This window comes from Neofelis nebulosa, chromosome 17 (assembly GCF_028018385.1).
Source record: "Neofelis nebulosa isolate mNeoNeb1 chromosome 17, mNeoNeb1.pri, whole genome shotgun sequence".
Classification (NCBI taxonomy): domain Eukaryota; kingdom Metazoa; phylum Chordata; class Mammalia; order Carnivora; family Felidae; genus Neofelis; species Neofelis nebulosa.
In genome coordinates this window covers 51,312,456-51,340,175 of record NC_080798.1, presented here as the reverse complement: position 1 = coordinate 51,340,175, position 27,720 = coordinate 51,312,456, and the positions used below count along the sequence as shown (strand labels likewise).

General features: G+C 40.7%; 1 long non-coding RNA gene across 1 annotated transcript in view; it reads left to right on the top strand.

Annotated features, from left to right (window-relative positions):
* Window positions 1–27,720, top strand: part of LOC131499630 (uncharacterized) — a 53,614-nt gene that overhangs the window by 7,422 nt on the left and 18,472 nt on the right. The window contains exons 2-3 of the long non-coding RNA XR_009255986.1: window positions 13,894–14,018; window positions 14,516–14,688. This is a non-coding gene — a long non-coding RNA (uncharacterized LOC131499630). The remainder of the gene's footprint in view (window positions 1–13,893; window positions 14,019–14,515; window positions 14,689–27,720) is intronic.

Genomic DNA, 27,720 nt, shown 5'->3' with positions numbered 1-27,720 from the left:
ATGAAAGGAGCTGTGGAGATTGAGGACACAATGCCTTGCTGGATATCAACACTGTATTTAATACCACTGACATGTACATCTGAAAGTGGCCAATTTTATGTGTATTTTGCCACAATAAAAAAATGGGCAAAGAAATACACACATAGGTCACCAAGGTATAAGGAATGACATCATAAACATTCTCCGCCAGCAGCTTAAAAAATAGTATTTTGGCAAGGGACACATCAGTGATGAGTTCCCTCAACTCATGGTTTACAGGCTTGTTTTCTGCCATGGCAGTAACTCTTGAGGGAGCAGTCCTTCCCCCCGAATAAAGGCCTCTTTCCTAAATAAGGACGCTTCCCTGCAAAGAAAAAAAGTTAAAAACTATTGTACAGAACGATACATCATGATGTCTTGTGGAATATTAAATTCATAATAAAATAGTCAACCCCAAGTGTCCATGAATCAGAGAAAGGCCCATGTATTGACCAGAAGGTGTCACAAGTACTAAGTTAAATTCACCTTTATCAAGAAAGCCTGTTGTAATCTCTAGAGTAACTTTTTAAAAACGTAACACAGGAATAAAAGGAATATCCTAACTTACAAGCTAATAAAGAGAGGAATGGAATAAGATTCATAGTAAATCAAGCTTTTTTTTTTTTTTTTATCATGGGTTTCCTGCAAAGAAAACCTTGAAGGAACAGACTTGTGAGCTGGTAGTTTTGGCGGGGAATGTGATGTCAGGGAGCAGGAGTTCGTGGGCAGGAGTTGAAACAGGGAAGGAAAGAAAGCTAATACAGGTGAGCTACCATGGTGAGCCACAAGGCTACATCCTACTAGGACTGTCTGAGGGAACTTAATGAAATAAAGGTCGTAACTGTGTACCTGGGTGACGAAAAGGACCAACATTAACCCATCCTCTGCCCCAGTGTGATTCCATATGCATTGGCTCCCCTCCCTATTGGGCTCTTGGGGTGACTCCCACCTACGGCTTAGAGAATTTCCTTCTCAGGCAACCTGTGGAGGCAGGCTCAAGATAAGGCACTGATGTCACATGCAGAAAGTGGCGAAGTCTTCATAGAACTGACTCCTGAAGATTAGAGAAGGAAGTAGGGTCAATCAGATTTTAATAGGTATGCAGGAGGCTCTGTTGTAAGGTTTGGAGTGGTATTCCTGAAAAGCACCACCCCCCCCCCCCCCCCGCAAATCTCTTAGGATCCTAGAGAGCCTGTGAGCTACTCAGTTTTCTTTCTGTGAGGCTCTTTTTCCCTTAAATTATCCAGTGTGTGTGTGTGTGTGTGTGTGTGTGTGTGTGTGTGTGTGTGTACGCCTTGTATGCAAGTAAGAATCCTGACTGTTGGAAAGGAGAACATTGAATGTTCAGGCACCATCTTTAAACCAATTATTTAAAGAAATACCAACAAGAAATAATTAAGATTCCTCAGCAGAGACATTACAACAGGATGCAGCTTTATAAGTAATATTTGGATCTCACATTAAATGTCTGGAGAAGCATAAGTACTTTAAGAACTGAAAGAGTTATTTAGTGGAACCAATGTTTCTGATCAGAGAGCAATTTGGGCTCAGACATGAAAAGAATGTTCTAGGTATGGAAAGGAAAATATAGTCAAATGTTGATAAAAGGAAGGAACTTCAAGCTGTAGGAACAATTTCAAGGAGACACCCATCCAGAATTTTTTCATGCTTAAACATTATATTTAATACGAGAAAAGTATTTTAAAAGTTGCTTTGTACAAGAAAATTAACATGAAAAATAAAGGCTGGACTTGGGGTGCAGATGATACACTCAAAAAAGAGAATGCATGACATTCTATATCTTTAATTTGCTGTTCTCCCTTTGTATGAATTATCACCAATGAAATGGAAAAAGAAAAATATTTCAGTGCACGTGCAACCACAGGAGATGTGATAAGTCCTTTGCTATTTTGTGAAAATTTAAATTTCCAGATTCATTAAATAGCAATCCTAGGTGTTGTAGCAAAAAAGCTAGGAGAGCCATGTTTATGGTAATTTGGAGGGGGCAAGGACTATTTTCTGGAAGATGGAGGGGAGAGGGTGGGTAGAATCCCCCACAAATGGCAGCTCATTTAGAACTCCCCAAATAAGATGGAAAAGTATATAATTTAAGGAGCAGCTGGGAGCGCTGGCAATGTTTTGGTCACAGCATCCAAGACTAGAGATGGGGACACGTTTGCAGGATTTTGTCACCTGCAGGGCAAAGTGCCCACCTTTCTCAGCTGTTTATGTAACAAGTCCTTCTCCCCTAGATTCCTGGAATTACGGTATCATACTGCCTGGAGAACTAGACCAAGGGGTGGAGAAGTGCCTTTGGTCCTCTCTCCTGTCTCTTTTAGCTGAAGGTTGACCTGTATCTATAAAAGCAATAGTGCTCTAATAATCTTTCAATATTCTCAAAGCAGTGAGGCCGGCAAGGTAGACAATACATGTGTATGACCTGAGACCGGGCTAGAAGAATGGAAATGCTTATTTGCAGCCTTAAAACCCCCCACATCCTGATTGCACATCCGGGAGAAGAAATGTGTGCCTTTAAAATATTTAAAATATCCGTAATTAATGACACCCTCTAGTCTTCGGGCCATTTTCATCCACCACTTTCATCATCTCTCATACCTGATGTGCACTGTCACACTTACTAGCCTTCTTGAGTCTTAGACGTGGGAGTAAGCAGCCCACGGAGGAGGAAGGTGCATTCCAGAAACAGAATCAAGTGTTTGAAACTGCGTACCCCCTTTGAATTTCTCAGCCACATTGTTTTCTGCTCTCCTGTGTCCTATATCCTGTGCTGGATTTCCCCTGTAATATTTAGATTGTGGCTTCTAATTCATGCGGCATATTAATCTAACCTAACTGTATGTAAAGCCCACTGCAGGAATATCTCTGTGGATGGCTTGGCTTAATTATCCAGAGAACTGAATACGACAAGGGCCCAATCCTGCTGTTCTGATTATTGGAAGGACAGTCCCCCTCCACTGTCACATTGTCATGTTTGACGGCTCAGAGAGGAAATGTTTACGCGATTGAAAATAGTTTGGCCCCTAAGTGGCAGATTTTAGAGATAGTTTAGCCTACTTTATTCCAGAAATAATTTAAAGAAGAGATGCGTGAATTAACAAACTGGAAAGAATGATTTGCTTTATCCTTTACCTGAATCCTTACATACATTAGATTATTGAATCTCATGCTAGCTGTCATTTTGGAAACGTAATTACTTCCACTCTTTATTCTAAAAAAGTAATGTCTGTATCAATGTGGGGAGTTTTCCAGGGACAGTGAAATGCTTTCTTCAGGCAGAGAAGACAGTTAAGTGTCCTGGGTACCTGAATGGAGGAGTCGGCCTACCTGTGCCTACGAGCTGTGTGGCCTGAGTCAGATGAGGTGAATTTTGGGTGTCTTTTTCCTCAACCGTAAGATGGAAATAATAACCTGCCTTTTTCTAAATTTGAAGTGTAATTGTACATGTAAAATGCTTAGAATCAGCACTTCTACTTCTTGGCATATGCCCAGAAGAACTGAAAGCAGGTATTTGAACAGATATTTGTACACCCATGTTCCCAGCATTCTTCACCACAGCCAAGAGGTGGAAACAAACCAGTGTCCATCATCAGATGGATGGATGGATGGATCAACAACTTGTGGTATGCGTATACAGTGGAATATTATTCATCCTTAGAGAGGAAGGAAGTTCTGATACGCACTCAACGTGGATAAACTTTGATCACATCAGGCTACGTGAAAGAAGCTTGTCAAGAGAAGACAAATGCTGTATGATTTCACTTTACGGGGTACCTGAAATAGTCAAATTCATAGAGACTGTAGAATGGCAGTTGCCAGAGCCTGGGTGGAGGGAGGAATGGAAGATATTTATTAGCGGGAAGAGTTTCACTTTGGGATGACAAGGGCATTTCGGAGGCAGACGGCGATGATGGTCGCACCACAACGTGAATATAATATATGCCCTGCGCCTCAAAATGGTTAAAATGGCCCATCTTATGTAATGGATATTTGACCACAGTTTTTTAATGTTTACTTATTTTTGAGAGACAGAGACAGACAGCACAAGCAGGGGGTGGGGCAGAGAGAGACACACACACAGAATCCGAAGCAGGCTCCAGGCTCTGAGCTGTCAGCCCAGAGCCCGACGCGGGGCTCGAACTCACGAACCGTGAGATCATGACCTGAGCGGAAGTTGGACGCTTAACCGACGGAGCCACCCAGGCACCCCACTTTTACAATTTTTTTTAAAAAGCTCTGGACGATGGTCGGCAGGGTGGTTCTCTCTGTGGTGCCTGGGTCACCAGTATCCAGCTTCACCTGGGACTTGTTCCGAAAGCACATTGTGGGCCCTGCCCCAGGTCTTTCGCATCCGGGACTGTGATGGTGGAGCCCAGCAGCGGGCTTCAAGCAAGCCCACTGTGTGATTCTCCTGCACGCACACACCAAAGTTTGAATTTCACAGGAGGAAACAATTGCTAAGTAGTTAACAAATATTAGCTGCGATGACATCCCTTCTTTTGCTGACTTTGCTAAAGCTCCCTCGATTCAGGTTCCAGAAAACATTTGTGCTTTTATTAAACTCCATACTTGTCTTCTTTATAATACCTGCTCTGATGTTTCACAGCAAGCATGTATAACAGCAGAAGGAAGTATGAAGGGGTAAACAGCAAAGAAAAGATATTTACTAGTGGGGGTACATCCCCAAAGCTTATCTTTCGTGTAGTTGAGTAACAAAGAGACCAGAGGTCGTTTCCATAGTAACACACGTTCTGCAACTTATAAATTGCAGAATGTAGAAGAAAATTCTTGAAAATGCCTATGGAAACTGTAAAGGTCTTCTGAAGAATGTCTGTAATACCTTAAATTGGCATGTTCCCTCTCATGATAAACATAGAGGTTATGGGTTATTCAAATGGGTCGTAAGCATCTGGGGGGCCCTTGTAATCCTCATTAAACTTTCACTCACCATAAAGACCTCTTTATTCTTAAAATGAACACGCTGTGAAAGAAGTCATTGCAGAAATACCCAGACTGTGATAGACATTAACCTCCTCCATCAACAGCTTCCACTTTGACTGAACTCCAATAAAACCTAGGAATTCTCAACTGAAAAGCACACCTTCTGCAGCCACGTTTGCTTTTGTGTGTGTGTGTGTGTGTGTGTGTGTGTGTGTGTGAACCTGTAAGTCAAATGACTCTCCCTTGGCTGAACAAAACCAAAATCTGATTCCTTTCCCTCATTTCTGTCAGGCCCCTGAATGGGTAAACTCTTCACTCAGTTCTTGATAACCAGGGGTTGTTTCCTCCAGAAATCAAGTACTCAGCACATGTGGCTAACCCCACTCAAAATTCCTTCTTTTCTTTTCTTTTCTCTTCTTTTCTTTTCTTTTCTTTTCTCTTCTTTTCTTTTCTTTCTTTCTTTCTTTTTTTTTTTTTTTTTTTTTTTTCCGGAAGCTGACAATGTGTGCTCGATATTTTTGGGAAATTGCTCTATAATGCATATCTGTAAAGGGAATACTGGTCTCAGGGGATCCAAAGACTTGCCCTCATGTATTTTCAGGCCATATCTGGTGGTATGCCCCACTGTGTGCGTCTTAGGGCTCTGGGTGGGCACCAGAAGGAGTTGGAAGTTCAGGGGTGCCATATTAGGTGGCCCCCTGCCAGTCACCTAGATCACCTGTGACTCAGCTTATGTATAAAATAAGACTTGGGGCACCTGGGAGGCTCAGTTGGTTAAGCGACTGACTCTTGATTTCAGCTTGGGTCATGATCTCACCGTTCGTGAGTTCTAGCTCCCCATTGGGCTCTGTGCTGACAACGTGGAGCCTGCTTGGGATTCTCTCTCTCTCTCTCTCTCTCTTTACCTCTTTCTGTCCCTCCCCCACTCTCTCTCTCTCTCTCAAAATAAATAAATAAAGGCAAAAAGTTTAAATTAGACTAGTTTCTCAGGTTCTTTCTCTCTCTAAAGGTTCTGTGACAGTCTCCCCAACCCACCCAAGGACAAGTTATGGAAAGCAAGCTGGATGGTCATAATAAATGACTAGTAACTCCAAACAGGAAAATAAGAAATTGTTCCTATTCATCGTCAGGTCTAACCGAGTAGTAGTGACCCTGAAGGAATCAAAATGAGACAAAACTCGGCATTCCCATTCGAGGATAATTGGGCTTTGGGAAGGACATTGGGTGTTAGCCCCATATATTCAAAACCACCTTCAGAAATGTCACATACGTCAGGACTGCTCTGAGCCCTCTGCCCTAGGCTCTGAAAGGACCTTCTAGAGCAGGGAGACAGAGTGATCCCATCAGTAACAGCTAAATAATGCACACCTGAGGGTCATTTATGTTTTGTACAGGGGTCCTGTTCAAACTGAAATGTTAAAAAAAAGTCATTTTCCTTAATGTTCTGGAACTTGCTCTGGAGCCCAGTTCCTAACAGTAGCTAACCACAGCAGGAAGATGGGGAATGCACAAAATGATTTTAAATGAACAAATTCAAGGCAACAATTTCTTCCTGTTTAATTTTGATTCATTAGGAGAAAGTGCCAGCAAAATTTAAATCCCTTTGTATGGCTGTTTGTCTATAGCCCATTTTTCCTTTTTCCCTCCTTATCCCCTAGAGAGGGCTGCTGGGTGAAGGAGGATGTGTGCAAATCCTAAATGTCTGGGCAGTCGCCCTCCATTCCCTCTGCCCTCGGAAGCGAGTGTTCCTGTAAGCTCCTGGGGACCCTGCCTTCCAGTGGCTTATCTGTCCTGCTCTTGACTGATGGGCTATTGATGATGTCTGGTACCCACTGCTGTTTGTAGCCTTCTGCCTCCAGTTTGAAGGGCCCCACTATCTGCAGTCTCCTTGTCTCGCTCCAAGGTGTCCGCAGGTCACCGGCTAATGTGAACTTGGCCTTCTCAGGATCTAATCACATGGTAACCCTTGGTGATTGTGCGTGGCAGTGCCATCTGTGGGAACTTGGACGTGGGACACTGTCTGAAGGCTTTGATCTCAGGGACCACCTTCCACTTTGCACTTTGTGTACCTCTGATGCCCTGTGAGGGGTAATAGGGAGAAGGCACCCTGGTACATTTTCTGCCACTCATGTCCCCCTTTGACCAACTCGCAGCGCCAGGGCAGGACACCACACTGCTCTCCCACTTTCCCTTACTGACCACCTTCCTTTCCACATTGTCCCTACCTCGTCATGCACAGTGAACCTCACACTCTCAGCCACCCCATTTTAGCTTTCAAAAGGCAGAATAAAGGATTTGACTTGACCATGACCTTTTCTCCCAAACAAAGCCTCTTCACTTGTCAAGAGCTATTCTGTCACTAGGGACTCAAAAATCTTAGCGAAAAGTCAAAAGCAGAATACCGATGCTGCTTTTTTCCTCCACCTTTTAACAGTCCCAGTCTTCCTTGATGCAGCAGGTGCCTTTGGCCACAGAAAGAAAATCTGTGACCCCACTTGGGAGCGTGCTCTGTGCCACGCTGTCTTCTCTGCACTGTCTGTATTGACTCTCCATTCTCTCAGCCACGCTAGTAGATGGGTACCATTATTACCCCCACTTGGTAGAGGAAACTGAGGCTTAGATGAATTAGGTAACTCCACCGGAGACACACATCTAGTAATCTAGTAAGTGGTAGGGCTAGTATCCCAGGAAAGAGCCACTCAAGAGCCAAAAACCTCATGTCTTTATATATATACATATATATATGTATATATATATTCATATGTATATGTTTATATAGAATATGTTCATATTCATATATATGTGTATATATATAATCCTATTTGTTTTATATAATTTATAATTTATATATTTATTTCCTATTTTATTTATATGTTTACAATTTACTAAATACTAAAGGATTTAATGCTTAATTAGCTAATTGTTCTCAATTTCTTTTCATATTTTTAAAGCAGAAAAGCCACTTCTAATCCCTTGGATAATAAGCCAGAAGGGGCGCTGCTCTGGTTGAAGCAGGGACAGATTGGGGATGCCTGGGGGTCTGGCAGTGATGGCCAGTGCCCTTTGCTTCCTCCAAGGCAATGATGAACCCTCTTCTTAGAATCTTCTTAGAATCCAGTTTGAGACCCTGCTCCCTGTAGGTGGCTCTCTCATCACAGGACTATCCCCTAATGCGTGACTCTGAATCAGATTGCCAGGACTGGACCCATCACCAACCATCCAGTTTAGTTTTAGACTCAGTGGGGACCAGAGGCAAGTACTTACATGAGCAGTGGGCGGTAGTCTCACGACACTTGACTTCCCACTTCCCTCCACGTTTAGAGCGCCCTACCCTCACCCCTCCAAAGCAGAGGGCGCCAACTAGAAGCTGGTGCTCCCACTTGGTTTCAAGGGCATTTGTGTTTGGCCATCGTCAGACTCCTTCTTCCCACCTTGCTTGCCTATTTGCCTGAACAGTCTGGCCCCAGACAGCATCTCTGTGACCACCCTTGACCCACGGTCACTTCCTGATAAGCCTGAAATTAGAATCCCGTGACAGACCACATGCTCTGTGAGGGCCATGATACCACCTTTTCTTCGCTGTGTCCCCAGCACTTGGTACACGACTTGGGACGCAGTGGCACTCCACACGTGTTTTCTTAAGTTATTAATTAACTAATGGCACTAGCTTGTGCTCCTATCAGTTGACTCAAATGTCAATGAATTAATTATCCTGAAGAAGCAGATGTGGTTTTACATGCTTAATTTACAAGAAGGAAGTCTTTTGATTATCATGGGTTTTGTTTTTAAAAATCTTTAAAAAAAAAAAAGTGGGGAGATTTCGTGATTTGATGAACCATGGAGTTAATTGCTTGCTCTGAATTTCAATTACTCTTTCCCCTGTCCAGTCCGTTAAAGACACTTTTGGCAGCTTTGACACTTCATTTTACATTTTAAATAGGAGGTCAGCTCACCAAGGAGCTATAATCATTCAGCTGGGGAGAGGAAATTTATCAAACTTTGTATCCCAAGTATACAAACCAGTTTGAAGCAGATATATAACTTAGAAAATACTGTGATTTTTCATATTTATTTTCCATATTTCAGTATAATTCCCTGGAAACAAAGCCATAACCTGTCATTGTTTTTCTATCATTATAATTGCAAGTAATAATGTAACAAGCTTTCTCGACCCTCCAGGAAATTTGGAAATACTCACTAACCTCCTATCTCAGAGTACAGCTCTCTTAAAACGAAAAATGCTGATATGTCATTAATTATTTTTATCATGCTCGGTTATCATTAATGATAGGAGTTTGTGAGTGAAATGCCGTCTTCAGACGACAAGAATCATGTGAGCCTCATCAGTGATACTTTAAAGAATATGTATGTCAGCTCAGTGTCTGAATGATTTCAAATGATCAAAATGTTAGAGGCAAGAAATAATCTCTCAGTTTGAAGTCATGTCCACTTTCTCTGTATCCTAATCCCGCCTTTTCATTTGCATTGGATTTGGGCAAATCTTCTCAAATAAAATTAAAGATATTAAAACAGGTGGCATATCTGAACCTTACCCTTGATTTAGTATCAGAGTTCCCCCCCCCCATAGGAACATCGCTGAAACACTCTCCAGTAGTTGAGTCTGTCTGACAAGTTGTCACATAGTGCCTTGCTTTCTATTTCTTAGACACCATTTTTTCCAACAGTATTCAGTTTCTGAGTAACGGATCCTTGACGCAATAGTAAAATCCAACTTTCCCGTGAACCTACCTGGCCGCTGGGTGGACAGGTCAGAGGCTACAGCCAAGATTCACAGTGAGGTTGGTTAGATGCTGATACCTTGTGCCCATTCCTCTTTGCCATCTTGCTTTTATATACAAATTGTTAATTCATGTTAATTCACTGTTGAGTTTAATTCTGTCACAGGTAAACTGTGTATTAAATATTTTAAACACTACAGAGATTCACCATTCTGCCACACAGAGGCCGTACTAAACCTCACAAATATCTTTTAAAGGAAAAGAAATGGCTCTTTTCTTTATGCACCACTAATTCCCTATCATCTTAATTTTTTCAGTTATTTAATTACTACTCTTGGGAAAGGCACAATTTTTCGTATAAATACCATGAAATCAGAGGGATGGCGTTCTCTCCAAAACTAATTTTTGTTAAGAAGGAAATACAAGATTGACCCCCCCCCCAAAATTAAAAAAAACAAAACACCTCTTCTCCTGTTTTAGGTTGTACTCTCTTAAAAAAAAAAAAAAGCTTCCTTTGCACTTTAAAATGTCTTTAGTAAAGGCCACATTTCACTGAAATACCACATTAAGAGGTGCTTTATTTCTTTCATTCTGAAGACTTTAAATAAGTAAATTCATAGCTACTACAGTGGTTTCTTTAGAAATGTATTGAGGCTTAAGTAAAGAATATATGCGTGTGTGTGTGTGTGTGACTGCGCTGAAATCCAATCCCAAAGTTTGTAGAACCATTCTAAATAATGCCCTTCCCGAGTACCTGAAAGGAGGTACGTGAATCACAAACTCTTAAACTCTAATCATACCCCTGTACCATTCAGAAAGCACAGCTGCGTGTGGTGTTGCTGTTTTCATTTTTATATCATCACGGGTTTCCCCGGAAATCAGGGGATATTGTTCTCTTGTGAGTCAGCCCTTCAGGGCACTTTCCTTCCGTTGCTGGATTGAAAACAATGATTGGCCTGTGTGCTCTTGCCCCGGTGACCCTCATCATCCTCCTTTTTCCCACACATCTTTTTCTGTGATCTGGTTGCCATCCGTTCCCTTCCTTTTAATTCTCAGTTTTTTGCAGATGGTGTTCCAGCATCGTGGAGGATTTTCCTCCTTTTCTTCATCTTAAGATGGCCTTAAATGTTACTTCCTCAGTGGAGTATGATGTAAACCAAGAAGTGTTGGGTAGTCCCATTATTTTTGTACCACCATATATATGGTAGGCTGCACAGATCAATTATAATTTAATTGTGAAAAGGTTGATGCACTCCCAACACGGCATTTCCACTAACCTGATCCTCTTTATTATTTTTTTTTTCTGATATTTTTTATTTAGTTGCAGGGGTGTGGGGACACAGGATCTGAAGCAGACTCCGCACTGAAAGCAGCGAGCCCGATGGTGGGGCTCGAACTCATGAACCATGAGATCATGACGTGCGCCAAAGTTAGATGCTCACCCAACTGAGCCACCCAGGCGCCCCTCCACCACCGTGATCCTCTTAATGTTATATTTAAGTAGCTCAGTACTCACTGATATCCCCCACTATGCTGTAAGCCATGTGAGGACAGGGGTTCCCTGTGCATATCTTTATTGTTTTGTCTGGAGTACGTCACAGTCCCTGGCACAAAAGTAGATCCACAGTGAGTATTTAATGAATGAATGAAACTTGACTCCCCCGAGCTGTGCTAGTTCAGATTTTGATGTCCTCTTGGACCACCAAAGGATTACCCAATCTCAGCATCATTACCATCCAGGCCAGATTTGTTATGTGTGTGTGTTAGCAGGAGGGGACTGTTCCATGTATCATAGGATACTTAGTGGCATCCCTGGCTTCTATCCACCAGGTTCCAGTAGCACCTCCCTTTAGTCCTGACAATCAAAAATGTCTATAGATGTTACCAGTTGTGGTCTTGGGTGTCCAATTTACTCCCTGGAGAACCATCCAACTTACATAATAATTCGATACTTGTCTTCCTTCGCCCAAAATCTGTCCCGTTGCCAATAATGAAACACTTTTAGAATAAAAATTCCAGTTGTGTCTCTACCTTGCCTGAGTACTTTTCACTGGGTTACCCTGTCTACAGAATTTATAATTTGCACTGTAAATAATGACATCGTCGAAAGCAGGTCCTGAGCTATTAGCCCTGTACTACCTGCACAATGAATTGCTACTCTGCCCTTCAGCAAGTGCACTGACCTCCCTGGGTTCCAAGTTCCTCATTCTAAAAGCTCTAAATGATTTATAATGTTCTTCTCTCTCTCAAATTCTCAGATTCTTTTTATAATCGAGTTACCTGTGCAAATTAGCAAACAGGCTTTACGTGTTTAGCAAAACCTGTTTTTCAAGGTATTTTAAAAACTAGCTCTCTCTGCTCCAGGATACTTTCTAAGAACCCAGAGTTGAACTTCAGTGTCCTTCTTTTGAGGTACCATGAAATCCTCTGCAAACCCTGTGCAAAACTGCATGTTATCTTATTTTGAAAATTTTGTTTGTTCTCAAATAGACTGTGAGTAGTAGAGTACTACATTGTTAAAGATGGGATTCTGAAGCTCAGTACCTGATCACGTGACCTTGGGGAAGTGATGTAACTTCCCTGAACCTAATTCCCCACCCCACACCCTCCACAGGTCAGGAATTATAATGATGCCTCATACGGTTATTGTGATGTTTAGAGTTTGGCACGATGCCTGGTGCATAGTAAATGTTCGATAAATTTTACTGTATTTTCCTTATTCTAAGACAGCAGTGGAAAGTGTGTTTTAATCACTGACTTTTTCTCTCGGTGGCACATCCAAATGTTCACCTTGCAATCAACGAAGTCATAGGCTAGAGAAACTGTAGTATGATGAACTCACAGGGCCCACCAATGTAGGGGGCAATATAAACTTGCTGAATTAACTATCATTGGTGTGCATGCAACTATCATTGCAGTACTGTGTGGACACGTGTTCCACTTTATGGAAAAATGTAGTTTTCTTGACTTGTATGGAAACCAACAAAAGTCACTTCTTGTTTATGACCTAGATGGACAGATTCCAAATCACTTTATAAAGTTATCCTCATTTGCATTGAATGTCCTTTAGTTGTAACATTTAATTAATATTGTAACTCATCAAAGGTGCTGAATAATAATATATGCCACTATCCGATTTGGCCACTCTCAAAGGAGCATACATTTACTCAGATTTCCCATACCGGAGAGATTAAGGCCTGAAGATGTTGCATCAGAACCTACAGCTATCTTTGTTTATTTTTCCCCAGGCTGCTAATTATGTCCTCAAAATATGATTAGCTGAAGCAATTTGTATGCAAAGCATATTCTGTCTTTCTTTGTCATGTGGTTACTCGACTCATGTAACCTAACAAGAACCCATTATCAGGAAAGGTAGTCTGTGCACACGTGAGAACAGTGAATAAAATGCTGATTCAAAAGGTGTCGGTAAATTCAGAAACAGTATTCATGTTTCTAGAAAATTAAATACAACATAGTCAAAGGAATATTTGTTGAGCAGCTAGGAACAGTCCTTGAGTTGGGCTATGCAGTGGAATCACCCAGGGATCATTTTAAAATATAAAAATGGCCTCAGGGCACCTGGGTGGCTCAGTCGGTTAAGCGTCCGACTTCAGCCCAGGTCATGATCTTGCGGTTTGTGAGTTCAAGCCCCGCGTTGGGCTCTGTGCTGACAGCTCAGAGCCTAGAGCCTGCTTCAGATTCTGGGTCTCCCTCTCTCTCTGCCCTTCCCCCGCTCATGATCTGTCTCTGTCTCTCTCTCTCTCTCTCTCTCTCAAAAAAGAAACATTAAAAATTTTTTAAACTGTTTAAAATACAATAAGCCTTTGGCTCATAATTATCTGACAGTATGGCTCTTCATGGGAAGTCTTCCGTTGTTGTCGTGAAAAAAAAGCAAAACTCACACCTATCATCGGTGTGATTTCTGTTGAGAAGGCAGAAGGTGAGAGCTTGGAGAAGGAACCTGGGGAAGCAGGAATGAAAATTATCTAACAGGGAACCCAGACGTATGAGGGGGAACCACGTGGCACCTACATAGGGGGAGGAAAAGTGGGTGCTGGTGTGCTTACTGTGCTTTTAAACCATCAGGAAGTTTGCTGGTTCGTGTCACTCACTGTATTGTACTAAACTACAGACACAGAGATTGCCATGGAAAATTCATTTTATTTTATGATTTCAGGACAAGCGAGGACCTAAGTAAGACACGTACCTGGTGCGTTTTATGAAATGCCACAAACGTGACTCGGAACCAAAGCGGATCGATCGCCTTACGTGTGTGCAGATGGCAGTGGAATTCTAGTCATGGTGTTTCTCTCACTCATGCTGTTGGGTGGAACGGAGAACGAAAGGGAAAAAAGGAATCGTTAGGTACGTTTTTCACAGCCACACTATATAAAGTACACGTATTCAGTGTGATTTCCCCTTAGTAAACGGATGATATCAAATAGAAATGTGTACCGCTTTTGATCATTCAGAGAGAGGGACCTTCTTCCTCTTTAACGACAGAGGGTCAGTACTGGCTCTTTATGGCGTATGTGTTCCTCCGTTTAATTAGTTAATTAAGGCATCGACTCAGAACATAGGAAATCCGGGGGAAAATGTTATTTTAACCTGACCTCATTGTCCCGTTTGTTGACCACCTTTGTGGTCCAGCCTCTTCCCCTTAAGAGATAGGAGTTGTTTTCCCATTTGTCGAATCTGGGCTGGTGTCGAGATGTGTGTTGGCCAACGAAGGAGGTGTGGTTGTGCCGGTTCCAAGCCTAGGACTCGAGAAGGCTTACCTTGCTTGTACTCTCTTTCAGAACCTTCTGGCCTCCTTGGGAAAGAGCCTGAGCTGGCCCGCTGGGGTATGAGAGGGAGAAGCGTAGCCAGACCACCCGTGGGAGGAGAGATGCCTCGCTGACCCACAGGTGCTCTACACAGAAGAGAGAGGCCATCTGAGACCAGAGAGCTGCCCAGCTGGCCTGTAGACTAGGTAAGCAGTAACAAAGTATTCTTGTTTTATGTTTTTTAATATTTATTTATTTTTGAGAGAGAGAGGCAGACAGAGTATGAGCAGGAGAGGGGCAGAGAGAGAGAGGGAGACACAGAATCTAAAGCAGGCTCCAGGCTCTGAGCTGCAGAGCAGAGCCCGAGGCAGGGCTCGAACTCACAAATCAGGGATCATGACCTGAACTGAGATGGGACGCTTAACTGACTGCGCCGCCCAGGCACCCAAAAGTATTCTTATTTTAAATCAGGAAGTTCCGGGGTGGCTTTCTGTGCAGGAGCAGAAACATGACCTAGAAAGTAGCACCAGGGCATGAGATGCTACCCTAGCAAAATTCTAAGATAGGTGGCATTGGCAAGAAGGAAAACACGAGCTGGAGCTTAAAAAAGAAAAGGGCAAAGAGCTTTGTTACAAACGCTCAGTAACCGGCGAGAGAAAGGTTATTGGTTGCTAGAAAAATGGTGACCGTAGTCCATGGACAGAACTGCCCCTCGTGGTGAGTAGAAAACAGGAGCAGAACCTAACGAAGTTGGGGCCTTGGCGAGGTGGTTTTTAAGTGGAAATGAAAATGTCACTTGATTTCTCTTTTGTGGAATGTGATGAGGTAGGGCAGTAGTGAGAGGAGCTGGTAGATACATGGAACACATCTTTAGGGAGGCAAGTTCACAGCCACAGATTCTCACATTGGTCAGCACAGCCGGCCTGCTTTGCGAGGGAGATCTGAGCCAACAAATTGACTGCAGTGGTTTAATTTCAGCGTCTCATCAAGGGCAGCTGCCAACTCTGAGATTTAAGAAATCATTTCATTTCGGACTCTGATCTTTTGATGATTATCCATAAAAGCCGCCAAGTTTTATCTGGCATGATGTTTAAAAATTTCATACACATTTGTCATTCCCTGTGCTTCGGTCTTGAAACTTACTTTAACAATTTTTCTCAATTTATGTAATAGGGAGGTTTGGCTTGCCGGTTGGTTTTACAAAGTTTATCATGCAATGTTTGGGTTGTTGTTGGCTTGCTTATTTGGATTTTGCCTATTTATTAAGCGATCTAAATTGTTTGGGCATCTAAATACATCTTCTCAAGGATTCTGCATCTGCTTGTATGTAAGATTATCCTGAGTACCACCAGAATTACCCATAGTACCTGTCTAGTGCTAGGGGAATTTTAAGGATAATATACACCTAATTTGTATTTCATGTCCGGTCAGCATTTTTATGTAAGTAAAAATTTAAAAAGTATTTTTTAAATGTTTATTTATTTTTGAGAGAGAGAGAGAGAGAGAGAGAGAGAGAGAGAGAGAGAGAAGGAGGCAGAGTGTGAGTAGGGGGAAGGTGCAGACAGAGAGGGAGACAGAATCTGAAGCGGGCTCCAGGCTCTGAGCTGTCAGCACAGAGCCCAACCTGGGGCTTGAACTCATAGACTGCAAGATCATGACCTGAGCCAAAGTTGGATGCTTAACCAACTAAGTCACCCAGGCACCCCCATAAGTAAAAATTTTTACAGAAATTTTTTTATAGAGGTCATGTTAACATCTTCTAAAGATGAGTAAACATAACATTGTAGGCTACGGATGGGGAAAACTAATGTAAACCTTAAAAACATTCTTTTTAGTATTTTTATCATTTTTATTCATCTCTGTTACCCATAGGTGTTCTGTATTAGAGAATTGATTTCTTTGGGGCATCATTATCTCTATAATTAATCTCTGTAATTACATCTCTATAATTAATAGCCTTTCAAAATTTTAAAAATTAAGTACATGTAATTATAATAAATATCCAAATACTTAAATAGATAAGGTAAGTAAATTTAAAATTGTACAAAAAACTACAATTGTTTCTTCCCCGTCAGCACTTCTGAGAATGATGGATTCATGTTTAAGTGGATGAATTTCATTCTGTGCACATTTACTGTATCTATTTAAGATCCATAGCTTTTTTGAGTATTTTTGGGAAACAGAAAAGACTTGCCTTGGTAATTTTTGTTTCAAACTTGTATCTTTTCAAAGGAATATGTTTAAATCATGGTAGCACGTTGTCCATGTTCAGTTTTTGTCTGCCCATATACAGCAGATAATCTGAGCTGATATTTCATTTTGACTAAAGAAGTGCTTAGAGAGGCCTGAAATGTCATCCAGAGAGAAATGTTTTTTCATGTTAATTTTGGAGACAGAGACAGACAGAGTGTGCATAGGGAGGGGCAGACCGAGAGGAACACACAGAATCTGAAGCAGTCTCCAGGCTCCGTGCTGTCAGCACAGAGCCCTACGCGGGGCTCAAACCCATGAACCATGAGATCATGACCTGAGTTGAAGTTGGATGCTTAACCAACTGAGCCACCCAGGCGCCCCGAGAGAAATATTTTCACACAACATTTGTTGTGCGTGCTTCTAATGACAGAAAAATGCCCCATCATCTACAGCAGTATATCCCTTGCTTAGAGAGTGGTACCTGGCACGTATATGTGCTCTATAAATACTTGCTGAATGAATGATTATGGAGGAAAATCTAATCTCTCTGAGCAGCTGAAAGGAAGAGGAAGAACATGTAATATGACGAATGTGGCGGTAATGACAGAATGACGCTAGGGCAGCTGGTGCCCTGGAGACAGCTTCCTGGCAGTCGGGGGATCCTCGATTCCAGTCTCACATTCTGTACACTCCCTGACTTCAAACCAGGCCCTGCACTCATCCGAGGCCAATTTCCTCATCTATATTATGAAGGCCAGACTTTAACATGCAAACAGTCTATTTTTTTATGGTCTAATACCCCTCCTTACAAATGGGATTCTTGTCAGGTTTTTTTGTGTAAGTCTAGCCAGCTTCTTAGTGTTTGATTTCCTTTTTCTATTTATTTTCTTTACCAGCGTGGAGTCTTTCTTTTATCTGAAGGTTCTGCTCTGGCAGTAGTGTTCTCGCTAACGTAAATATCAGTTATTTATGCCTGGAAGAAATCTTACAGATGATCCTTTCCTATTTACTCATTTTGTTTCCGTAAGAACTGAAACCCTGACACATAACATGGATTGTTTGTTTCCACATCGAATTGGTGGTAAAGGCAAGATTCTTGGTTTTCTGATTTGCTGCAAAAAGAGAGTTCTTTCGACTCGTCAATTATACCGGCTCAAGAGAACTTGGGTTGTTATTCAGGATTTAATTCCCATCTGCTTTCTTCCTATTGTTTACTTTTGTTTTTTTCTACGTGAACAGATAGAAGTTCTCTTCAATTCGCAATTACCAACCTAGCAAGAAGAGTAGAAAACACACTGTAATATGGTAATGAAAACTTCTTTATAAGGAATAATGCAAGAGCAGAGTCCCATTGATAAAGTTTTAGCATCTGAACTTTAACTCCCATCCAAGTGATTTTGTGAAAGGTTCTCAATGTAGCCAAAACATCTTCCCAAATCTTTAATTTGGGGCATTTTGCTTTTGGGAATCAGAAGCACAAAATAAAATTTTGTTTCACCTTCTTCCCATAAACACGTGAATTTCCCTGTGCTACAGGATCTGAATCCAGGAAGCACATCTATTCCTTTTATTAATTTCATTATACCATATCTTTTTCCCTGGGACTGGAAGCGGATGGCTGTTTCAACACTTAAAATGTTTACCGATGGCAGCTATTTTCATGAATTCACATCTCAGCACCGTGGGGAATGTTACTTTAGCCTCTAATCGTGAGCTGAATCTGTCAGAGAAAATGATGAGCAGCAGTTGGTAGCAAACATTATTTGCCACACTTGGTAGATCCTTCTCTATGCTGCTCTCTGATTGCAAGTGGGGATTCACACAATTCTTGGGGCCAGAAACAATAACTCAAGTAGAATCTCTAACCAGAATTCTCTAATGTCTGGGAATCATTTAAAAAGCCATCTTATTTTCCAGCCAGCAGTGATTGCTGTTAGCACTAGGAGCAGTTCATTAGTGAGGGACAACTAAAAGAACAGGAATTCTACTCTTACAAATAAGTTCGGCTTAAAATAACCTTTGTGTTTTATTCTTCAGTGAACCACCTGTCCTACATTTCTGTTAGACCTCAGCCCAGTAATAAGCAGTAAGCTGTTTAATAAAACAACCGATCAATTTGATTGAAAGTGGCTCAGGTTAGCGATGCTGTTGTCACATGAAATAAAACATAAGGGTGATTACCAGGTCATAAACGTTTGACTTTGGTTATAAATCCAAGCACTAAATATTTTGCAGTCGCCTAAAATCCCCTGTCACACATATTTCATCATTTCCTCCCCCGTGGTTTCAGTGAACATCATCGTTTCTATTCTCTGAACTCTTGTAGTAATTATACTCAGTAGTTCAACTCTTAATTCTGTGTTGCATTGCGTTAGTGGAACATGTTAGCACTTGAGAGAATCTTGCTAAATCCTCTAATCTAACCTCCTCACCTAACAGAAAGTGACCCAAGGCTCCTAAGTGATTTTTACAATATCTGTATTATGTACCTAATGTAGAGCACAATTGAAACTAGACTGTAAATGTAATGGTGTCTCCAGGAGTTTGCCATCATTACAATATAGTACCCTTGTCTCCCCAACCGAGTGTGTCGGGTGCCTTTGCACCTTACACAGGAAGGTTCACTGGAAGACAACTATAGGTAGAGCAGGCATATAATAAATACTTTAGCCCACTTCTCTTATCCCCAAGAGTGTGTTAGGTTGGCAAGAATAGCTGGAAAAGGCCACTTCAGTAAATTTTACACCTGTCATGAAATTCTATTTTGACAGACTGGTTTTTAAAATAATTAAAACATCTAGAAAGCGTGATTGGCTTTTGTAAGGTTTAGTAGGAGCCATTACATAGATTCCAAAGCCTAGATTCAAATACAAAGTACTAATTGATAAATAAAGATTATTTGAATTATCCTGCTTTACCAAATTATTATTTAAGAACTTTTTCTCTGGGGGCGCCTGAGTGGCTCAGTTGGTCAGGCGTTCGACTTCGGCTCAGGTCATGATCTCACTGTTGCTGAGTTCTAGACCGTGTCGGGTTCTCTGCTGACAGCTCAGAGCCTGGAGCCTACTTCAGATTCTGTGTCTGACCCTCTCTCTCTGCCCCTGCCCCGCTCATGCTCTGTCTCTCTTTCTAAAAAACAAAAATAAACATTAAAAAAATATATTAAAAAAAAAACTCTGGTCATGTGAAACTTTATAAGGAAAACTATCTCTGCTAGACATCCACATTTCCACTCAAAGGATTGGGGGATCTTTGGGAAAATGCTAGTTATGAAACTGGGAAAGAAGACACAAGGTGAGCCTGTTGTGTCTTGCAGTGCTGAGAAGTAGGGAAATGGTACAAACAAGCAAACAAAAAACTACAGTGAATGTCAAAGCAACACAAGATCCAACTGAATGAGTTCCCAATGGCTAAAGAGGGTTGATTGGAGCAATAAAAGAGATAAAGTGGTATTAGATTATAACACAAAGTATAAAATAAGTATAAAATCTGTGAGTCCATACAGATATTAATAAATGAATGGAGGAGGAGAGACAAATCTGCCCTGCAGAAGAATTGCAAATATTTTACGTAGTCTGCCCCCTGCGAATTGAAGTATAAATCCCTCTCCTCAGTGTGGGCTGCACCAGTGACCTCCTTCTCAAGAACGCCATATGGAAAAGGGAAAAAAAATAGAGTAACTTGATTGTGGAGAAACCCAACAAACACTACCTCAGCCTGGAGATCAAGGTTAACATCAAGAGAAATAAGTCACATTGATTTATGTACCCTTGATATTATGTGATAAAAAATTACACTGTACCCCTGTATTCTTCCTTCCCCAAACCCATAACCCTAAGCTAATCATAAGAAACATATCAGAAAAATCCCAGTAGAGGTACATTTTTCAAAATCCTTGACCACTACTCTGCATTGTCAAGGTCATCAAAAATAGAAGTCTGAGAAATTTTCATGAGTAGCCTAAGGAAACATGATTACTATATATAACACGTTATCACAAATGGGATCCAGGAACAGAAAAAATGCATAAGGTAAAAAGTAAGAAAGCTGAATAAAGTATGGGTTTTCGTAGTGTTTTAATCTCAGCTCATTTAAATTAACAAACTCAGCATGCTAATATGAAATATTAATAATAGGGGAGTCTGGGTCAAGGGTGTAAGGGAACACTGTACTGTGTCCACAAATTTTCTATAAATCTAAAACTTTCTAAAATAAAAAAAATTATTTAAAATAAGTGGCAAAATAGTTGAACACGTGAGTTGCAAAATATACAATTTGCTGTGAAGCCGGTGAAAAGATGCTCAACCTCATTGGTCATCAGGGATATTCAAATTAATACCACAGTGAAATACCACTGCACCTGAAAATACCAAAGGATGGTATTTCTTGCATCTGGAACCATCCTACATTACTGGGCAGGATACAAAATTATAAAATCATTTAAGAGAACGGTTTGAGGATTTCTTAAAAAGTGAAACATAGATTTTCCTTCTGACCCAGCCATTCAACTCCTAGATATTTATTCTGGGGCATGAAAACCTATGTCCCACACAGACATGCAGACAAGTGTTTATAGCAGCTTTCTTTGTAAGAGCCCAACCTTGTCAGTTAGTAAGAAGTTTCTTCTATACAAATTCTGTTCAATAATGAAATGATTATTACATGATTTTCTAGTAATTTTGCCAAATATATTGTCTCTGGAATATCAAGATACATGTTATATAAACTCAAATATGGTAATCCTATCTTTTATGTAAGGCTTAGTTATTCATGTAAGGATAACCAGTCTATTTAATTTAATTTATTTATTTTTTTTTTGGGGGGGGAGAGTAGCAGAGGGAGAGAGAGAGAATATTAAGGAGGCTCCACGTTCAGCGCAGACCCCATTGCGGGGTTCGATCCCACGACCCTGGGATCATGACCTGGGCAGGAATCAAGAGTTGGATGCCCAACCGACTGAATCACACCCCAAGGATAACCAATCTGTGTTACAGTAATTTTTCCCTATAGATTCCCACTCCAATTCTGATTACCCAGTCATGCTCAGCAACAGTGAGATGACTTCCTTCAAATCATGAAAAGATTCTTTTTCAATGTGCTTTGGAGCTCTAGGTGGTTCAAGTCAGATCTACTTCAAAGAGCTGCTTGTGATTTTTCTTTTCTCTGGGACATTTGGCTCACTTTCTAAGTCAGAATATACTTGGCAGTAATGGAAAATGGCTAGATTCATGGGCGTGTGTGTGTGTGTGTGCGTGCGTGCGTGCGTGCGTGTGTGTGTTATTCCCTCGTGGGTTAGATCCAGTGTTGTTTTTGGTTTTCTTCAGTATTATACTCTGAACCAAGATGCAAAGTTAATATATTGCATTTAAATTTAATAATATATATATATATATATATATATATATATATATATATATATGATTGTGGTTGTTTCCATAGAGTAGCAGCCACTTATATAAAGAGTGAAAATAGGGGCGCCTGGGTGGCTCAGTCGGTTAAGCGTCCGACTTCGGCTCAGGTCACGATCTCGCGGTCCGTGAGTTCGAGCCCCGCGTCGGGCTCTGGGCAGACGGCTCAGAGCCTGGAGCCTGTTTCCGATTCTGTGTCTCCCTCTCTCTCTGCCCCTCCCCCGTTCATGCTCTGTCTCTCTCTGTCTCAAAAATAAAAACGTTAAAAAAAAAAAAGAGTGAAAATAGATAATTATTCAGATATTTTGATATTGTTAAACCATCTAAGTAATGATTAAGTATTTCTTAATTCAAACCTAAATAGTTGACTTCAAGATCTATATTTTCATAATGTTTCAGTAAAATAGAATTATTTCAAACCCACTTATGACCAGTTTTTAAATTAATAAAATGTTCTGTTGAGTTTACTTCTGTCATTTATTTGAAAACACTCAGGTTGAGGGGCCTGGGAGGCTCAGTTGGTTAAGTGTCCCACTCTTGATTTCAGCTCAGGTCATGATCTCACAGAGCCTGCTTAGGATTCTCTTTCCTCCTCTCTTTCTTCCTTTTCCCCACTCACACTGTGTGTGTGTGTGTGTGTGTGTGTGTGTGTGTGTGTGTGTCTCAAAAAAATTTTTTAATTAAAAAAAAAGAAAGAAAGAAAACCCTGAGCTAGCCTCTACTGAAATTAAATGATGAAGCATCTCTGTATTTTTCTACTGACACTAATATTTCAGGAGCTAATATTTTGCCTCTGATTTAAGATTCTGATTATTGGCAATGAAGATAATCCATGAGACCTGCTTCTTATAGAGAGAACTGTTCCTAGAAGATGTATTACTTTATTATTTGGACATTATTTATTGCATATTTCAAACTTTAAATTGTTTGGAGACAAGAATTACTTTTTAAAATATTCTTTAGGTTCAAATTCCCCCACCTTGTCCTGCAAACAAGCATGAGTAAATCACTCCACAGCAGCATAGCAAAGAGAAAATAAAGGTCATAAGGGACCTTATAATGTATTACAGTTATTTGCTGGGACACTTCTAAAATCTGCCCCATTTAAGATGCAGTCATACATGTGAGGATAGTTTTAAAATGAGCAGCTCTCTTACCAACATAATTTGCAGAAATTGGAGGGCCGAGTTTGTTCAGGAACAATAATGCAGTCTCTAAATATCACTGCTGAAGGAGAGAAAAGCGTGTGCATCCAAATTCATATTCGCACCTTCCTTTCCCTCCCAAAGCAGCAAACAGCGCCATTGTCCTTACATCTGAGCAAACCATTCATCTAGGAGGTGTTTGTGATACTTAACAATTTCCTCAGAGTCTAATTAGTCATCAGGCAATGCCAATTCAACCTCCGGATGTCTCTAGGAAACTATCCACAGATAGGCTGCAATCCATTTCCTAGTTCATGTTGCAGATTATGGCAAAAGTCTCTGCATTTCATTCCCTGGAGGCACAATTGTCTTCTTACATGGGAACCTGATCGCCTGATCTAAATATTTCAAACTGCACTAACTGCTCAGTTGCCCAAGGATCAAGAATACTTTTATCAAGATCTGTGCAGACTTTTGAGCTTTGCCCACTATTTGTCTTACTCGCAGTCTCCCCCTTTCCTGTGTTCAACAGGCACATTGGGCTTCTCTCAGTTACATGACTAGGCCTTGCTCCTTCCTGCTACAGGGCCTTTGCACATGCTGATCCTCAACCTGAAATGCCTTTGTCACTCAAAATACCTTTCACACACCCATATCTGTACAGATGTCAGTTCTTCAGAGAAGTGACTCAGTTCCCTAAAGCAGATGAGATGATCTGTTTATACACCCTTTATAAAACCAATATACATTTTTTATTCTATGTTTAATAATGTATTGAACACATGGACATTTGGCTCAACACTTTATTCTGAACACTAAATATAGTGAAACAGATGTTTCTCGATAAATGAACAGATGTTGATAAAGCACCTACTTTGTTCCCAGCCAGTGATCTGGCTCCTGTAGAAATAACAGCAGACTCCACAGAGACAGATTATTATCAATAGATAATGAGTAAACGTCGAGAAATGTATAGGAATATTAGGTGATTCTATGGATAGAAAGAAAACATAATACAACAGACGAAGGGATAAAGTGACAGGGGATTGTGATATAGTTTTTTTTTAAGGTTTATTTATTTTTGAAGGAAAGAGAGAGAGAGCGTGAGCAGGGGAGGGGCAGGGAGAGAGGGAGACACAGAATCCGAAACGGGCTCCAGCCTCTGAGCTGTCAGTGCAGAGCCTGATGCGGGGCTCGAACTCACAAACCGCGAGATCATGACCTGAGCTGAAGTCGGTAGCTTAACTGACTGAGCTACCCAAGTGCCCCAAGGGATGTGCTATAGTTTTATGTCCCCTAGTCAGGGACAGTCTCCTTGAGGAATAGACATTGAGAAGGGAGTTACATTAACTGAGTTGCAAGACATTCTGCTTTCTGGCTGCATCACATAGGGTCTTTGAGGCATGTTGCTTTAGAACTTTGAATTTTATTCTGAGTGAGATGAGAAGTCATTGGAGAGTTATGAGCAGGGTGTGATGTGGTCTGACTCAGTAAATAAAGTGCCGTATCCTGAATAAATAATAAAGGCTCACTGTGGTCGTTTTGTGGAGTACAGAAAAGATAGAAGCACATAGATTAGTTACCAGCTTACAACAAACATGCTGGAGAGAGAGGTTCGGATTCTGGATACGTTTTAAAGGTAAGGTTTTCAGGATTTGCTGGAGGAGTAGATAGGATTGGTAAAAGAGAGGGGAATCAAGATGACCCCAGGATTTTAGTCTGAACACCTCGAGGAGAGCTGGCCAGGGGGAGAGGTATAGGTTTGGGGTAGGTGGGTTTGGAGGGGGAATCAAAAATTAGTCTTTGTTTTAAGAGAACCCAGTTTTCTTTATGGGCGAAAGGAGCTCAATATAGCAAATAACTAACAGCATTAGCAACTCATGAACCAGAAGTCAGGCTCAAGGGATTTTGCATTGAAATATTGACATTATGCTCTGAAGAAATTATAAAATATTTATATAGTGGTAATTAATTTTTAAGTCTTTTTTTTTCTTTTGGAATTAGCTTATAAGGCCAATACAGGGCCTGATAGGAATTCTTCTAGGTGGTTTAAAGCCTCTATTTTTAAGTGACTATGCCAAAAACAATGTTTAATTTACTAACTCTTGACTATGTTGATGTATTGTAACTCAATGATGTTTTGTTGAGGGATTCACCACCACACTATACCTTACTAAATCATCACAATAATTCTATCGTAGTACTGATAATCTATGAGGGAAGAGATAAAAGAGTTTACATCCAAATAGGTTGAATTTGAAATACTTGAAGACCTCTTAATTGATACTTCGAAGTGTTACCCTCTCAATGTAGGAGCAAGCAAAGGACTTTGCCTGTTTCAGTCTAGTATGTAAATTTTTAAAAATCGCTTAAGTATTTATAAGCATAGGCATGCCCTCATATATCTTGGGGGTTCAAATTCATAATACTGTTGTAATTGGGAAAAACTCAGGCTGAGAAATAAATTTAAATTTATCCACAGTTGATATTGCAACCGCTACCTTGCAGAAGTTAAAAACATACTTACAAAAAGAAAAAAAAAAGACCCTTCATCAACTCAAGAGGTTGATTTTTCCCAAACAGATACACCAAGGATGAGCTCACACTTCAGAATAACAAGACATAAAAAGGAAAAAATCATATTAGCAAGAGTTGTTGGGAAAAAAATATATGTAATCAGAACCCAAGAACTAAAGATTGTGGAATTAATGCAAACCAAGTATTGACAAATGTCTAAGAGTGGATCAAAACACAAGAAATGAAGTGCACAAAACCTAAGACGAAGATAAAATCTTAACAGAAGCTGAGGGCACAAAGGTGTTTCCTTATCTCTAGAGGAACAAGGATAATAATTTACAGTGAACTTTGTGTCAGTAACCATACAAGCAGGAAGAGAACAGAGTGAAATTTTTAAGTGTTGAAATAAAAACAAAACACACCAACTTAGAATTCTATATCCAGCAAAATCACCCTTCAAGAGTGAAAGAGAAATAGACTTCCTTTAGACAAACTAAAACAGGGAATACATTGCCAGCAATCATGCCCTGTGAGAAATGCTAAAAGAAATTTTTCAGAAAGAAGAAACTCAGATCTACAAAAAGAAAGAGAAAGCACTGGAAAAATAATGAAGTAAAACAAAAGCTCATCATCTTCTTAATTGATCTAATAGATCAGTATGGACGATGACATGAATGCCAGCAGTGTTACAGGGGATGGGAAGGGGACTGGCTCATAATCTTTTTTAAGGTGTCTGAAACAGTATAGTATTATTTGAAAATATAGTTAAGTTAGTTATAAAAGCATATTATGACCTCTAGGGCAACCGCTAAAAAGATTTTTAAAAGATAAAGCACATTTGGAAAAAAATGAACTTCTTAGAAATGAAATTTCCAAATTTTTAAATTTCTAAAAAACAATTGTGTTTTGAGAGAGAGGGCTCAAGTGAGTGAGGGAGAGAGAGAAAGAGAGAGAGAGAAGCGGGGCTCACCTAAAGCGGGGCTCAAGTTTACCCAATGCAGGACTTGAATTAACGAACCATGTGATTATGACCTGAGCCAAAGTCACATGCTTAACTGACTGAGCCACCAGTCACTCAAAAGAAAATTCTTAAATTTGAGTATAGTAGGGGCGCCTGGGTGGCTCAGTCGGTTGAGCGTCCGACTTCAGCTCAGGCCACGATCTCGTGGTCCGTGAGTTCGGGCCCCGCGTCGGGCTCTGGGCTAATGGCTCAGAGTCTGGAGCCTGCTTCCGATTCTGTGTCTCCCTCTCTCTCTGCCCCTCCCCCGTTCATGCTATGTCTCTCTCTGTCTCAAAAATAAATAAAACGTTAAAAAAAAATTTAAAAAAAATTAAAAAAAATTTGAGTATAGTTGACAATGGTACATTATTTTCAGGTATACAATAGTGATTCAACCACTCTCTATATTATGCTCTGTTCACCACAAATGTAACTACCTTCTGTCACCATACATCGCTGTTACAGCGTCATTGACTATATTCCCTATGCTGTACCTTTTATTCCCGTGACTCATTCATTCCATAATGGGAAGCCCCATATCTTTCACTCCTTTTCACCCACTGTGCCCTTTCCTTCTCCCCCCCCTAGTTTGTTTTCTGTATTTATATGTCAGATACTGGGTTTTTTGTTTGTTTATTCATTTGTCTTGTGTTTTAGATTCCATGTGTAAGTGAAACCATATGGTATTTGTCTTTTTCTGTCTGACTTATTTCACTTAGTGTAATAGACTTTAGGTCCATCCACCTTGTCACAAATGGCAAGGTCTCATTCTTGTTTATGGCTGAATAATATTCCATTGTGTGTGTGTTTATCACATCTTTTTTTTTAGTGTGTATTTATTTTTGAGAGCACGAGAGAGCAAGCAAGCAGGGGAGGGGAGGGGCACAGAGGATCTGAAGCAGGCTCTGTGCTGACAGCAGACAGCCAGATGTCGGGCTCAAACTCATGAACCGTGAGATCATGACCTGAGTCAAA